We start from the raw sequence: 16,131 nt of genomic DNA, 5'->3' as shown, positions 1-16,131 counted from the left end.
GTTTCTTTTATTTTTTTCCACTATTTTAAATTGTGAACATTATTTTTTTAATTTGCTATGACATATACTTCATCTTCCCATCATTTCCAATATTACATAACTGTAAATTATGTAAAGACTTTTAAAGAATATTATTTTATGCTTTTGTTTGCAAATTGACTCTGCCAAAGTGCATTATTACAACACTGACTTTGTGCTTAAGTATCTGTGTTTCTCAATTTTTCTTCACTGTAGGAGACCTGATAAAAAACAACTTAAAGAAGGTAGTTTATTTTGGTTTAGTTTCAGAGGTTTAGTCTATAGTCTGCCACCTCTATATCTCTACATTTGTAAGACAAAACATCATGGAAGGTGTGGCAGGAAAGAAATCTGCTTAGTACCTGACAGTCAGGAAGCAGAGAGAAATCTGCTTGCCAGTGACAAAATAAAAACACCCAAGACACATCCCCAGTGACTTACTGCATGCTACCAGGTCCTATCTTCCTGGAGATACCACTCATTAATCCATTCAAATTATTAACCCATCAAATGGGTAAATCCACTGTTTAGATGGCTTTGATTATTTATCTAATATGATTACATTTGTGAACTAATCATATTACCTCTGAATATTCTTGTGTTGTTTCACACATGAGCTTTCAGGGGACACTTTGTATCTAAATTACAACAGCATTGTACAGGTATGTAAAAACACTGAAACTTCCTCAATAAATAAAGAGATATCATAAATTTGCATTTGTGAAGGACAAAATTTTGAGATTATTTTCTTTGGACAACTGCTTATGTGGAAGTGATCCATTGTCATTTTTGACATATGTTGGCAAAAACCTTATATTCCTTGTCATAGTATTTTAGATGACACTGGTTTTAAAGATGTGTGCGCATAATCACCAACCAGAGTGATATGTGTTTATATATTGTATATTTTGACTTATTTCCTTATAAGAAGTTTAGCTCATAATTTTTAACTCATGTGAATGTCTTAAATATACCTGAGTCTGTATGCTATTGCCTATTTTATTGTGTAAAATAACCTCTGATGTCTTTTGTTTCTCAAATAAATTCCATTTTTAAAATATAAGCAAGTATCTTTTAGAGAACTTTCAAAATTATTTTTTCAGAATTATATTTTTTGCATTTTGATCTTTCATGATTTTAGGCATTAGACATTTTTATCTTTCTAGATTTCAACACTTGGGATTATGGTATATGAGAATGTGTCATTTAGGGATTATGGCTAAAATCCAAGAAGTATACTCTAATACAACTAAGAACTCTATATAGACATGAGTTTCTCCCCTTAAATCTGATAGTGTATACTCAAGTAACTATCTCCCACAGTCTACCTTATCTCTATAAATATTAACTCCATTCTTACATTGTTCATGCAGATTATCAATCTTGACTTCTTTCCTTTTCTCCAAATACATTCATTAGCATATTTTGTGGGTTTTATACTCAGGTTAGAGAAAAATGTGACCATTTCCCAACACGTCTACCTTCAACACCTCAGTTAAACTCAAGACACCTTTGTACTATAGAATATCCACTCAGTAAAAATCTTATGTTTCCTTAAAGTTTAGGATAGATCACATGACTATGCTGCGTAAAACAGACCATTACGTTCAGCTCACTCAGTATAAAAAATATATATCTACTTCTAGACACTGAACCTTAGAGAAATTTGCTTCTTTCCAAATACTGTACAATTTGTTTTATCCTTCCCTTCATACCTATATTAAATATTAATATTAAGAGAGTTCTTCACTAGCTATTATATAGATAAATAAATGAAATCTTTGTGTGCATATATACATGTGCATATATATACATATGTCTGAATATATATAGTGTTAAATAATTTTTTAAATGTAAAATAAGGTGAAACATTATATATAGTGTTGAAGTCCTGTTTGCATTTTTAAATTTGAATTTTAGTTCCTTATTTTATTTCTACTGTTATAATTTTAATATTTAAAATAAAACATAGAAAGAGTAATGCTGCAAGGCAAAAGTATTTATTAGAGTTTTACTTTATCTCTTCACACTTAAAACATAATCAGAAGAAGTATAGAAATATGAGCTACCTGTAAAGTGAAGAAATTTCTCTAACAGATTATCATCACCAATGGAATTGTTATCTTAACAATGTTCTAGTGAATATACTGACCTCATCAAATGGGACCTAGATTCTGTTTTTGCTCTTAATGCACTACCATCCATACCCATGATGTTAGATATAATTTCATTCTGTCTATGCATATTTAACATTCCTGTTTCACAGAATGAATGAGAGGGTGATAGGCTCTCTGAAAAACTGAACATCAGCTTTCTTCCAGAGAGGCAGCCATAAACATCAGTATTATTTTCAACTCTTGTTTTCATCTTGCCAAAGTGGGCTTCGACATACTCTTAAATTATAAATTTTTAATAAGCATATTTCCACTTCAGTTAAAAAGTAAAATAATATTAGAATGGTTATAAAGAAAAGAAAGGAATCATAATAAGTATATTAATAGTTTCATGAAAAATGTATTTTAAAAATACAGTCACATATTTTATAATATGACCTGAATTTATAAGATATGCTCTCTTTAATAATAATAATAATAATAATAATATCAATGAAGACTCCATTCTGGAAATCTTTTTCACAAGAAAATGTATATCATTCTAAAGTAGAGTATAATTAGTAACATTTCTGAGATAAGGAGCAAAAAGAAGGAAAAGAAGTAAGGAAAGTAAAGAAAAAGTAAAAAATAAGTTAAACAAATGATAATAACAAGTACTTCAGAACTATAGTCTTTGATATCAAAAGACAATAAAGTGTTTAGGATGGAATATGTAGCCCACAAAAATATAAAACCAAGCTAAATAATACATTTAAATATATGAATGTAATTTTGAAAGTTTTCCAGATCTCTGTTAGTTTAAAAAATGAATTGCATTTTCATCTTTTCATTAAAATATTAGCTATAAATTTTAATATAAAAGACACTAAAATTTAGTATGAGTTTTTATGTATTCACATTATCAATATAATGAAGACAATCATTAAAATTAGCTAAAGAAGTAGAAACTAATGGTCTATGGGAAGACTTAATTATATTGAATTGGAAACACATAAGCATCTATCAATTTGTAATACAAGCAAAGTCTGACAATACTAACTGGATTGCATGTACAACGGAATTCTTAATTTGGTTCATTCTTCATTCATTCCTCCTCTATTTTTTTTTTTTTTTTTTTTTGTCAGTGTTAGAGTTCAAACCCAGTGCCATGATCATGGTAGGCAAATGCTCTACTACTGAGCTACAGCCCCAGAAGCAATTTTTAAGTTGGATCAATAACACTTTACATAGATTCCTGACTACCCAGACAATAGGGATAATAAGCAAATGTAGTATTCAATTAATATTTGTTCAACAAAATAGAATGTAAAGTTTTTAATGTAGAATTCCATTGAAATTAACATTTGTTTAAAACTGTGTTTTCTTAGGTAATTTGCATAACATTTCAAGTAATTTGCAGAGGAACTCTGCAAGGAAGTTAAACATTAACTGTATTGTTTCCATTTAAAGATGAGAAGACACAGAACATAATATATTCAAAATCAGTGAGCTTATAAATGGAGAGCGAGGATATGAAAATATAAAGATATTTTGAAGACCCTTGATCCTCTTTTAACACTGGAAATCACTGTAGTGTGTCAGCTTGGAATTTGTGTGGAGTAGATAGTAGTCAGAAAAACTTCTGTAAGGGGATAATTTATATTGAATACTGCAAGTATAAAGGACATGAAACAACTACGTTATTCCCATCCTAAAGGGCTCAACATTGAGCTACAGGTATGCAAGGAATTTACTGGAGAAATTCAGAGTGTCCCTGTATACACATAGTGCACATTCTGGGGACCTGTATAGAGGACTCTAGCAATTCTGAATGACTAATTTTAATCAGATCCCCTTTTACTCCAATTTTTTTAATGTCAACCTTTCACTTCCTGAGGAATTCTCATTGTACAAATGCACACACAAATGCATACAAAACAATTGAAAGACATTTGAAATGTTTTCCTGGAAGTTTGGAAAAAGGTGTTGCTATGGGCCTTCGGGTTCCCTTCTGACTATGTGCACTGACTCTTTTTTTTTCATATTTCCAACATCTGGCTTAACTGGCAAAGAAAAGTTGGAATGACAGACTATCTTGGGGACCAGAGAGGGTCTGAAATTAGTAGGTTTTTATTTCTACCTAGAAAATATGTTCGCTTTTTCTGAAGCTTTTCCAAAATTCGAACAAATGATAATCACATATACTATAATATAGAGTATTTGTGTTTTATGTTTGCATTTATAAGTAATCTCAAAACACATGGAAGTGAACATACATATGCCTAATTTCTCCTTATCAGAAGGGATTCACACTGCCAACTGCAGAGACCAGGGCAAGGGGAATGTTCCTCTGATTCTTTTATTTTCTCTCTTTTCACTGTTGCACTGAAAATATAAACAGGAGATGCTCACTCTGATAGAGCTCAACAGAGCTGCTAAAACTACTCCTGTAGGTCACACCCATGCCTTATTTAGTCCTTGTCATTAATCAGTCCAAATGCCTTGCTTACATTCATAGGATAAACATGTCACCACTACTCCAAATGAGTATCTATCCCCTGTAAAGCTATCTCCTGAATATCTCTTCCACTTAAAATTACTAATCTAGAGTCTCATATAATCATATATTCTCCATTATAGACTTTGTGGCCATAAAAAGGCCCTAAAGAGTCACTTGATTCTATTGTTACATTCATTCACACAAGAAAGTGGAGAATTCTCTCTCTAACTTAGCTTCATACTACAATTGACTGGTAGCTTTCTCCTGAATGTATGTCATGTATTAATATACACATGCATTGACTAACTATGCAAATGGGTGCAATAAAAATGATTTCCTGCTTTGCACAAGTAAGCAAGAATTATTATCCAGAAACTGGATGGAGTGAAAGAAATAATAATGATCAGGATGTTCAAATGAACCAGAATAAAAAATATTTGTGTCTGTTTCTTTGTATTTTTTTTCTGGTATTTTCTTCTTCAATTCACCAAAATGAATCCAAGAACACAAAAGTATTTTTGCTTTTTACCAGAAATAAAGTAAGCTATATATGACACTAGACTATACATTTCTGAAAAGAAATACCTAGATTTTGAGAAAAATATTTTCTTCTGATAAACTTTTTGTTCAAGCTTAAACCAGAATTCTAAAATTATCAAACATCCCAGTTTACAATACATTCCCATTACCAATAATACATTTGGAGAATTTGAGAGGTTCTGATGAATATTTCTTTCAAAAAACTAGTGAGATCATTTATTTCAGTAATTAATTAGATACATATTTGTGTCTGCATCTGTGTGTATATATGTGTGTGTGTGTGTGTGTCCATGTCTGTTTGTGTAAGAGCAAGAGAGAAAAGAAAATGAAGAGAGTGTGGGGGAAAAACTGGTGTCATTTTTTCTTAATATACTTGAATTTTAAATATGTTGTCAAGTTAAATCAGGAACATTAACATTAGAAGAAAAATTCAATTTATTATTGATAATTTTTCATTGGCTTGTTTTATTTCTTGTGCTATTATAGATGTATTAAATAAAGAATGAAGGCTTCATATTTCCACCAATGCTTTTTTACAGGCATAATGCTAGTTTTCATTCTGCAAAAAAGATCCAGGACTGCTGTGTTACAATAGCACCACATGGTGACCAATGCCCCGTGAACAAACCCAGTCTTTGGAATATGAGCCAAGTTCTAGGTCAATGATCTCCTACTGCTTTATTCTGATCTTCCTGGTATGATTTCATTTCTAACTGGGAAAACGTCATTCAAAAACAACAACAAAGTCTTTGCCTTGAAGATTTAACCCAGATAAACCCAGTTGCACATGTCTTCAACAGAGTGATAAAACTCTTGATCTTTTGTTATTTAAAGTTTTATGTTCACATAACTTCAGATTATTTTATATTATATATGTGTTAATTGATTATTGTATACAAACATATAAATTAAAGTCATGGTGATGTAAAAGCATTTTAAATAGATGATAATATTAAGTTTTGAATATACATTCACATAAGACAAAAAATAAGAAACGAAAATGGAAAACTCCAGTACATAAAATCGTAAGAATAAAATACTATCTTGAAACACTAACTATAGAGATAATAACATATGCACCCAAGAAAAGTTGCAAAGATATGATAAAGTAAATCTACAATTATGCCTGCTCATGATTATGTCAAGTTAACTATAGTCTGAATATTATTCTGTCTGCATTTAAATGAGTTGAATATCTAGAAGATTTGTCCCATATAAGTTTATTTCTCGTATTTCTGTTAAACTAAAATATTGAAAAGTGCCATGTAAGTGTACATTGGTAAGAGGAATTTTTTTTTTTGGTCCTTATATCAGAAAACTAATTTGAGGAAGAAAAAAATACCGTTAATGAAGGAAATTTATTTGTGTACCCAATTTTCAGTGTTTATTTTCCATCAGAAAACTTAATTGATATTATGTTTCCTTTATTGATTTCATATGAAAAATTAGATGCCTTTAATTCTATCAAAAATAAATGCCAGAAAGTTTTAGATAATATGCTTCTTTTCATACATTGTAAAGGACAATGGAAATGTAACGCTATTTTATATAGGACACACTGAAAATATGCCTCAAAATTATTCTTCGTACTAGTCATTGGGTGCAAATATAATTTCAAAAGTAACTGTTGATTAGAAGCTACTAAAAGTATTTATTTAAAGAAAAGGTAAAATCAAAGCAGTTGTTCCTTTTTAAAATAAAGATCTATGTTGGGAAAAGAAGGATATGTGAGAACAGTAATTTTTATTGGAGAGGTCATACATATTTAGGACATTTGCAGTTTTTCTGCTTTATTTTCCCTGCTCTGATTAAAATATTAATGAGATTTGGCACTTGCAGATGGGTTTGTTGTTTACCAAATTCACGTTGAATATCAGATGTGGTTATGCCAAACATTTTTGGATATATCCCTTCCTATTTCAAAAATGAGGAAAAGGAAGCCAGATAGTCAGTAGGTAATGGATAGCAGGGTGTTCCAAACACCACATCACATGTTCTCTAAATGATATTACTTTACATCCTTCATTGTATTGCAGTTTTGCTCATAGACAATACACAGAGATAAGCAATATCATAATTATTGTTCCAATTTTAAAGGATTTTCAAGTGATAATAATGAAGTGAAAATAAGATAGTGACAGGATTTATGTGCAATATGTTTCCCAGAATATATTTTTTTAAATATCAGAAAGGCTAACAAACTATTATGCATAATATATTTTTGTGATAACTAGAAGAGGTAACATAGAGTAGGTCTAAAGTTTGGAAGATTAGTGTATGACCTTTTCAGAACAGATGCATTCTTTATGTTTGGGGATTATTATAGCAACAATTGTAATATTGGGCAAACATTGTTGAAAACACCTCTTTTTAGTTACTTTACTTCTTATGTACTGACAACTACTAGTATTTTTTTTCCATTAAAATTTGAAAGAGAAAATGGAGCACAGTCTTATATATTTTAATCAGAAATGGTTTGGGAGTTTTCAAAGAGTAAGATAAGTGCTAGGAATCCACTTTGGCAATCAATCCCCATGGGGAGATGACTAGAAAAAGAATAGAAAAGCTGGACTCCATCAAGAATGAATTTGCAGCTGATAATGTACTTGCAGTCCTGTCCTATTTTAGAGAAACTTCTTGACTGAAAAGCAAATGTGGAAATCTGCTCAAGGTTAGGAGATTTCAATCTAAATGCTCTTGAAAAACTACAACATGTTTTACCAACTTTTTAGTGGAATTTCTATTCTGAAGTCGAATTTGCTCAAAAGATTGGGATTTTGAGACTAAATATGGAAAAGACACTGTAAAGAAGAAAATAAAGAAAGAAAATTGTATCACCAAAAATCATACCTTCATAATAAGGGTTTCTTTGGGTTCTAATTTTACACATAAGGCCATTAAGTAACCAAATATAAATTAACCATTTTAAGGCATATTTTGCAAATGAATGATCTTCTTTCAGATAATAATGTAATCAAAACTGTTCAAACTGGTTTTCACTAAACTCAGAAGTTTTGATCCAGTTTCAAGAGCAATGAACTTGCATCCACAGTTCAGTGGTTTCCAACATATTCACATTTGGAGAAAATACTCAATTTTATATGTATGCCAAATTTTCATTACCTATACATCTTTTGACAAACACCTACGTGGTTCCATAACTTGACTATTGTGAATTGTGCTACTGGAAACACTGGTATACATGTATCACTATAATATGCTGATTTAGATACTTTGGGATATATACTGAGGAATTCTATAGCTGGGTCATGTGGTGGTTCAATTTCAAATCTTTTGAGGATCCCCATACTTCTTTCCAAAGTTCTGTATTGAGTTCCAATCCCAGCAACAGTGTATAAATTTTTTTTTCCCAAATCAAAACTCTCTTAACATTAGGACATCATCATCACCCCAAACAGAAATCCCAAACTTATTATTGGTGACTGCATATTTGTCCTCTTTGAAACCCTGAATATCATTAATCTACTTTATTTCTCACTGGATGTGCCTGATCTAAGTACTGTGTGTGTGTGTGTGTGTGTATAAAATTATAGTATCTTTTCTTTTTGTGATGTTCCTGATATAAGTAGTTTATGTGTATGTGTATGTATGTATAGATAGACATAAAATCATAGTGTGATTTTACTTTTCATTTACTAAATGAAAATAATAGTCATCTTTTTGTGACTACTATTTTCATTTAGCGTGTTTTCAACGTCATTCATGTTGTTGTATCAGTATATCACTCCTCTTTAATGTCAAGAATATTTCATGGCATGAATACAGATGTTTTATTTAACCATTCAGAAGTTGATGAACATTAGTTTTTTTCACTTTGGATAATTGTGAATAGTGCTGCTAAGAATACACATATATAAACTTGCATTTAAATATTTGTTTTCAATACTTTTGAATGTACACCTAAGTGGAATTACTAAACTGCATGGTAATTGTATATTTAACTTCCTGAGAGTGATAAAGCAATATTTAAAATTCACTGCTCTATTGCCATCCCGTCACTGTATGAGACATTTAATGATTCCGTATTCTTGCAACACTTGGTGGTATCTTATTTTATGTTAGCCATAATAAAGGTTATGAACCCACAGTCAAAACCATTATGAATTTGAATTGAATTTCTCTAATGAATAAAGATGTTGATCATCTTTTATTTAGCTTATTAGCCAATTTTATATCATGTTAGAAGAAATATTCACTCAAATCATTTGCCAAGGTTTTAGTTAAGTTATTCACTTTTTATTTTAAATTGTAAATGTTATTAATGTGTTTTAAATAAAATCTCTCATCATGGGCTGTGTATGTGGCTCAAGAGGTAACACGCTCGCCTGGCATGCGCGGGGCGCTGGGTTCAGTCCTCAGCACCACATGAAAATACAATAAAGATGTTGTGCCTGCCAAAAAATTAAAAATAAATATTAAAAAATTCTCTCTCTCTCTTTAAAAAAATCTCTCATCATATATATGTTGTGTAGTTTTACCCATTCTGTGAGTTGATTTTCACTTGCTTAGTGCTATCTTTGAAGTATATTTTCTAATTTTGATAAAGCAGGACATCTATTTTATCTTTATGAATTTAGAACCATCTCTAAAAAATAACAAATAGATGGCCACAAAGATTTATTCCTGTTATATTCTAAGAGTTTTACTGTTATTTATTATATAATATTACCTTATTACATGTAAGTCTATGACTGTGTGTGTGATTTGTGTGTGTGTGTGTATGTGTGTGTGGGTGTGTGTTTTACTGGGTTCAAACACAGGATCTTATGTATGTTAAGCACATGTTCTACCTCTGAGGTACATCCCCAGCTCTCATTATTTATTTTTAACAATTTTTTATGTGTTGCAAATTAGGAGCCCAACTTCATTTTTTCCTGTGTGGATATCTAGTTTTCTTGGTACCATCATGTTAAAAACACATTTTTTTTTCCCATTGCAACTTTTGGCACCTGTTGAGTATCTATTAACCATTAATATAAGGGTTAATTTGTGCACTCATCATTCTGTTCCATAAACCCAAGTAATTATATTTATTCTAGGACCATACTCTTTTTTATTCTAGCTTTATTAAGTCTTGCAATAGGATGTGTAAATCACTTAGGTTTATTCTTTCAATATAATTTTGACTCTTTTGTTTTTTTTTGTATTTCTGTATGAATTTTAGGATCAGCTAGACTATACTACCAAAAATGTGGTATTTTGATAATATATACAGTGAATAAATAGATGAATTTGGAGAGTATTGCTCCGTTAATAATACTAAATCTTCTAATCCATGAATGTTATGTCTTTCCATTCATTTTAGTCTTTAGTTTCCCTGAACACTATTATTAGTTTTCTGTGTATAAGTCTTGAAATTCCTTTTTCAAAAATATTATTATATATTTTGTTCTTTTTGATGTTTTAATATTTTTTAGATTGTTACTTGCTTGTGAATATATATATATACAGTGGACTTTCCTATATTTACTTTTTTCCTCAGCATTATTGAAGAATGATAAAGAATAAAAAAATGTCTATATTTTGAGTGTAAAGTGTGGCATTTTGATATAAATATCCATTACAAATAACTGCTATAATCAAGCTAACTATCCATCATTTACATAGTTAGGTTTTTTTGTGTGTGTTGAAAACACCTGGGATCTACTCTCAGAAAATTTCATGTATACAACACATTTGAGGACATTATGCTATGTCAGATGAGCCAGACACAGAGGACAAATATGGCTTATCATTAAAAAAAAAAAAAGTCTAACATGTGTGATTACCAGAGGTTGAGGTGGAAGGGGATAAGAGAAGATATTGGGCCAAAGGTCCAGCTTTTCAGATATGAGTAAGTACTAGAGACCTAAAGCACTGAATGGCAAGTACAATTAATAATGGTGGTGTGTCTCAATCTTGTATTCTGCAAACTCATTGAACTCATTTTTTAGTTATAAGAGTTAGTTGGTACATTCCTTAAAGTTTTCTACATATGATCATGTTCTCTCTAAGCAAATAGTTTTGCTTCTTTCCTTTCCAATTTGGATGCTCTTTATTTATTTATATTTCCTGCTATGACTTCCTGATGTGTTGCTTCTTTTTACTTGTTAAGTTTTCCTCTTTGTCTCTAGTAACAATAGTCATCTAAGGGTCTCTTTATGATTTTGGTATTGCATTTCCATTTCTACTCAGGTTACTATCTGTGTGGCATATATATTTCTATCTTTTAAACTACTTGTTTCTTTAATTCTAAAATATATCCATATAGTTAGATCATTAATTTTTTATATGTCTTCTGATATCTGACTTTTATTGTAGTGCTTAGTTCATTGAAATTTCATTAATTAATGAATTAAATTTTACATCCACCATTTTTCTAGGGTGTGTACACCTTTGATGCATTTTATTCCTTCATTCCCTCATTACTGCCTGCTTTTTCTTTAAGCAGATATTTTACTATAACATTTAATATCCACGTTTCTTAGAGTTTCTCCTAAAGATTTAAATTACTATCCATTTATTTTTTTTAATTTAAACAGTATGTGAATTTACTTTCCACATTATGTGAAAACATTTCCACTCTTATTCCATTCCTTCCCACCGTCTTTCATGCTATCATGCTCATACAAATTATAGCATTGCACATTATAAGTGCATCAATGCAGTTTTATAATTACTTCATGCAGTTATCCTTAAATTATGTAGAAGTAAAGATCTATAATCAAATATATATATATTTTCTTGGTTTTGCATTTACCTATGTAATTACATTTACTAGTCTCTTTACTTCTATATGTGCATTTAAGTTATTGTGTAGCATTTTCATTTCAGCCTCAGAGACAGCAATTATTATTCTTGTTGGGCCAGCCTGAAAGATACAATTTCTCTTAGTTATTGTTAGATTTTTTTTTCATTAAGTATATTATCACACTAACTTCTGATATCTACAAATATATAGTATTAATTGACTTAAGTAACATTTTCTCTTTTTCTGCAAGTACAAATCTGTCAATTTTTACAGTGAAACTTTTTCTTCACTTACTATAATTATCAATTCCAGAATTTTTATGTAGTTCTGTTTAAAATAATTTGTCTCTTTTTTTCAATTTTCTCTATCTCTGAGTTGTCATTCTCATTCTCTCCTTTAAGGATATTCTTTAGTTCTAGGAATGTGTTTATAATAGCTGAGTTAAAGACTTTGTCTAATAAGCCCAATGTCTGGACTAACTTAGGACCCTCCATATGTGAACTATGTGTTTTTGTTTCTTTGTGTGTCAACTTTCTTTTGTCTCAAATTAAATATTTTAAATAACATAACGTGATAACTCTGGTAATCAGATCTCTCTTTCCTAGGTTTGCTGTTGTTGCTCATTGTTAGTGACTTTTCTGGATTAATTCTGCAAGGTCCATATTCTTTCTCATCTGTGGCCAGTAATGTCTTGACTTGCTTGTTTAAACATGAGCTAGTAGTAGTTGGAGAGAAGTCTCCTTAAAGGCCTTTGATTAATACATATCTCAGCCTTTGCCCAGGGACTTTATGCCTGTGTGTTACAGACTGACTCCCATAACAGTAAGTCAACATGTACACCTCAGCCTTCCTTACTAGAGGAAGACTGATGGTTAGCCAAGGTTTAGGTGTTAGCGTCTGTTTGGTATTCCTAGCCTTTCACACAGCCCTGCATATGGACTTGACCTCCTACATTCCCAGGAATTTGTCTGAGCTTTCTGTCAGAGCTATTCTCTATGGACGTTTCTATATTCATCTTTTTGTTTTAAGTTTTTAGCTCAACTTCTTGTTTGCCCCCACTCTTATTGCCACCTCAAGCATCTGCAAATTAAAACAATTTCCTTGATTTATTTTAAACTTAAAAAATAAACATCATGTGGAGAGTATTGTTTTTACATAACAATCTATAAATCATATTAAATAAAACTCCAAGAAGATGGTAGATAGGTCAAATGATGACAATTTTCTGAGCTTTCCACACTCGGGGAGTTCCGGTAACAGTCTGAACTCTCCACTTCCCCAAAAGATAACAGGCTGTTGGTTGTCACAGCTACTGTGACACTGCTAGTTTTCAAGGATGTTGCTCAGAAGAGCATAATGGGATCAGGGTAAATTAAAATACCACAAACTTCACTGTTCTTTTCTAGTTTCAGCTGTGTCTAGAATAGACACCCCAGGGACGCTTTTAAGCCTTTAGTTAGTTAATTTTAAGAATTCTGAAAAAAGCTGATTTTGACATATTTGCCATAATCTTATTCCTCTAATGAAGCAGCAGATTTTTGGAGATCCTTATTGTGCCACAATGAATGTGTTTTTCCTATTAATATTTTGATTAATATTTTCATTTTATTTTATTAAACATATTATATCTTACATCTGAAAACAAACAAAATTGTTCCTTTGTTAAAATGATACTGTGGAGATCTAATTTAAAGATTAAGAAACACACACTATTGACTAAGAATAAATAGCAATCTCAAAAGTCTTAGACTATTAATATTGTTATATAAAAAATTAATAAAAGCATTAATTTTACAACGTGTGCAAGTTGATGAATTCTCTTACATATAATAAAACAATTAACATAATAACAGATGCTGGTTAGTGCGCATTGAAAATATGAGAAGTGTTATGCTAAGTACATTAAGTTCCATAAATAGCAAATATTCCAGGCACACAATGTATATGCATGTTTTAAAAATGTATTTATTTATTCTAATTTGTTATATATGACAACAGAATGCATTTCAATGCATAGTACATATATAGTGTAGAAGTTTTATATGCCTCTGGTTATACACAAAGTAGAGTTATACCATACATGTCTTCTTACATGTACTTAGAGTACTGATGTCCAACTCATTCCACCATCTTTCAAATCTCTATGCTCCCTATCTTCTCCTCCCTCCCCTTTGCCTTATCTAAAGTTCCTCCATTCCTCCAAAGTTCCCCCCAAATCCCCATTATGGATCAGCATACAAATAAAAGAGAAAACATTCAGATTTGCTTTTTTGGGGGGGGGGGAGGCAGGGGAATTGGTTTACTTCTCCAACTCCATCCATTGCAAAAGTCATGATTTTATTCTCTTTTAATGCTGAGTAATGTTCCATTCTGTGTATATACCACATTTTCTTTATCCATTCATCTACTGAAGGGCATCTAGTTTGGTTCCACAACTTAGCTATTGTACATAGTGCTGTTATAAACATTGATGTGGCTGTGTCGCTGTAGTATGTTGTTTTTAAGTCCTTTGGGTATAAACCAAGGATTGAGATAGCTGGTTCAAATGGTGGTTCCATTCCAGGTTTTCCAAGGAAGTACCATACTATTTTTTATATTGGTTGCACCAACTTGCAATCCCACCAGCAATGTATGAGTGTGCTTTTTACCCATATTCTTGCCAATACTTTTTCTTCCTATTCTTAATAGTTACCATTATGACTGAAGTAAAATGAAATCTTAGTTTTGATTTTCATTTCCCTAGAGATGTTGAATATTTTTCATATGTTTATTGATTGATTGTACATCATGTTCTGAGAAGTGTTTGTTTAGTTCCTTGGCCCATTTATTGATTGGGTTATTTGGTTTTTGATGTTAAGATTTTTTAGTTCTTTCTATATACTAGAAAATTATGCTCTATCTGATGTACATGTGGTAAAAATTTGCTCCCATTCTGTGGGCTCTGTGTTCACCTCACTGAATGTTTCTTCTGCTGAGAAGAAGCTTTTTAGTTTGAATTCATCCCATTTGTTGATTCTTGATTTTATTTATTGTGCTATAGGAGTCTTATTAAGGAAGTCAGGGTCTAATTCAACATAATGATTATTTGAGCCTATTTTTTCTTCTATTAGGCATAGGGTCTCTGGTATAATTTCTAGGTCGTTGTTCCACTTTGAATTGAGTTTTGTGCATGGTGACAGATAGAGGCCTAATTTCATTCTGCTGCAAAAGGTTTTCCAGTTTACCTAGCACCATTTGTTGAACAGGTCATCTTTTCTCCAATATATGATTTTGGTACCTTTGTCTAATATTATATAACTGAATTTTAGCGCAGAAAGCTAAAAACACATTGCTAGAATGTTATGCCACACTTACAAACTTATTAAAAAATTATAATCTAGAGATAGCAATAGATAAAGTACAATTAAATTTTCCAATTAATTATTTAGGAGTTCTATTATCCTCAACCATGGTCCGTCCACCAAAAATTCAAATACGAGTAGATCAACTCAAATCACTTAATGACTTTCAAAAGTTATTAGGAGACATAAATTGGATAAGGCCTTATCTAGGTATACCAACAGGAGAGTTGGGACCTTTATTTGATATCCTAAAAGGTCCATCAGATTCAAATTCACCCCGAATGTTAACGCCAGAAGAAAGGCATTAAAAATCATTGAAACATATATGGAAAATATGCATTTGGATAGAATTGATATAAGTTTGCCTTTATTATTTATTGTACTACCAACAAAAAATATTCCTACAGGAGTATTTTAGCAAGGAGGTCCATTATTATGGATACATTTATCTTATTCTCCTAACACTATTCTTACTAGGTATCCTGAGGCTGTAGGACAATTAATACTCAAAGGAATAAAAGCAGCAAAGGGAGTGTTTGGAATTTCTCCCAATAAAATTATTACTCCATATACTATGAATCAAATTGATGAGTTAGCTAATGAGTTAAATACTTGGGCAATAATCATGTGCAAATCTAATGTTTCATTTGATAACCACTTACCATCTAATCCTTTATTGTCTTTTTGGTCATTGCATCCTGTAATTTTTCCAAAAATGACAAGAAAAACACCTATCATGAATGCTCCAAATATATTCACTGATGGGTCAAATAATGGTACAGCAGCAGTAGTTACCCCTGATCAAACTTTTACATTTTTAGTACCCAAACAATCAGCTCAAAAGGTAGAGCTTAATGCAGTTTTACAAGCTTTTGTGATGTTTAAAGA

This window comes from Marmota marmota, unplaced genomic scaffold (assembly GCF_001458135.2).
Source record: "Marmota marmota marmota unplaced genomic scaffold, marMar, whole genome shotgun sequence".
NCBI lineage: Eukaryota > Metazoa > Chordata > Mammalia > Rodentia > Sciuridae > Marmota > Marmota marmota.
This window is presented reverse-complemented; position numbering follows the sequence as displayed.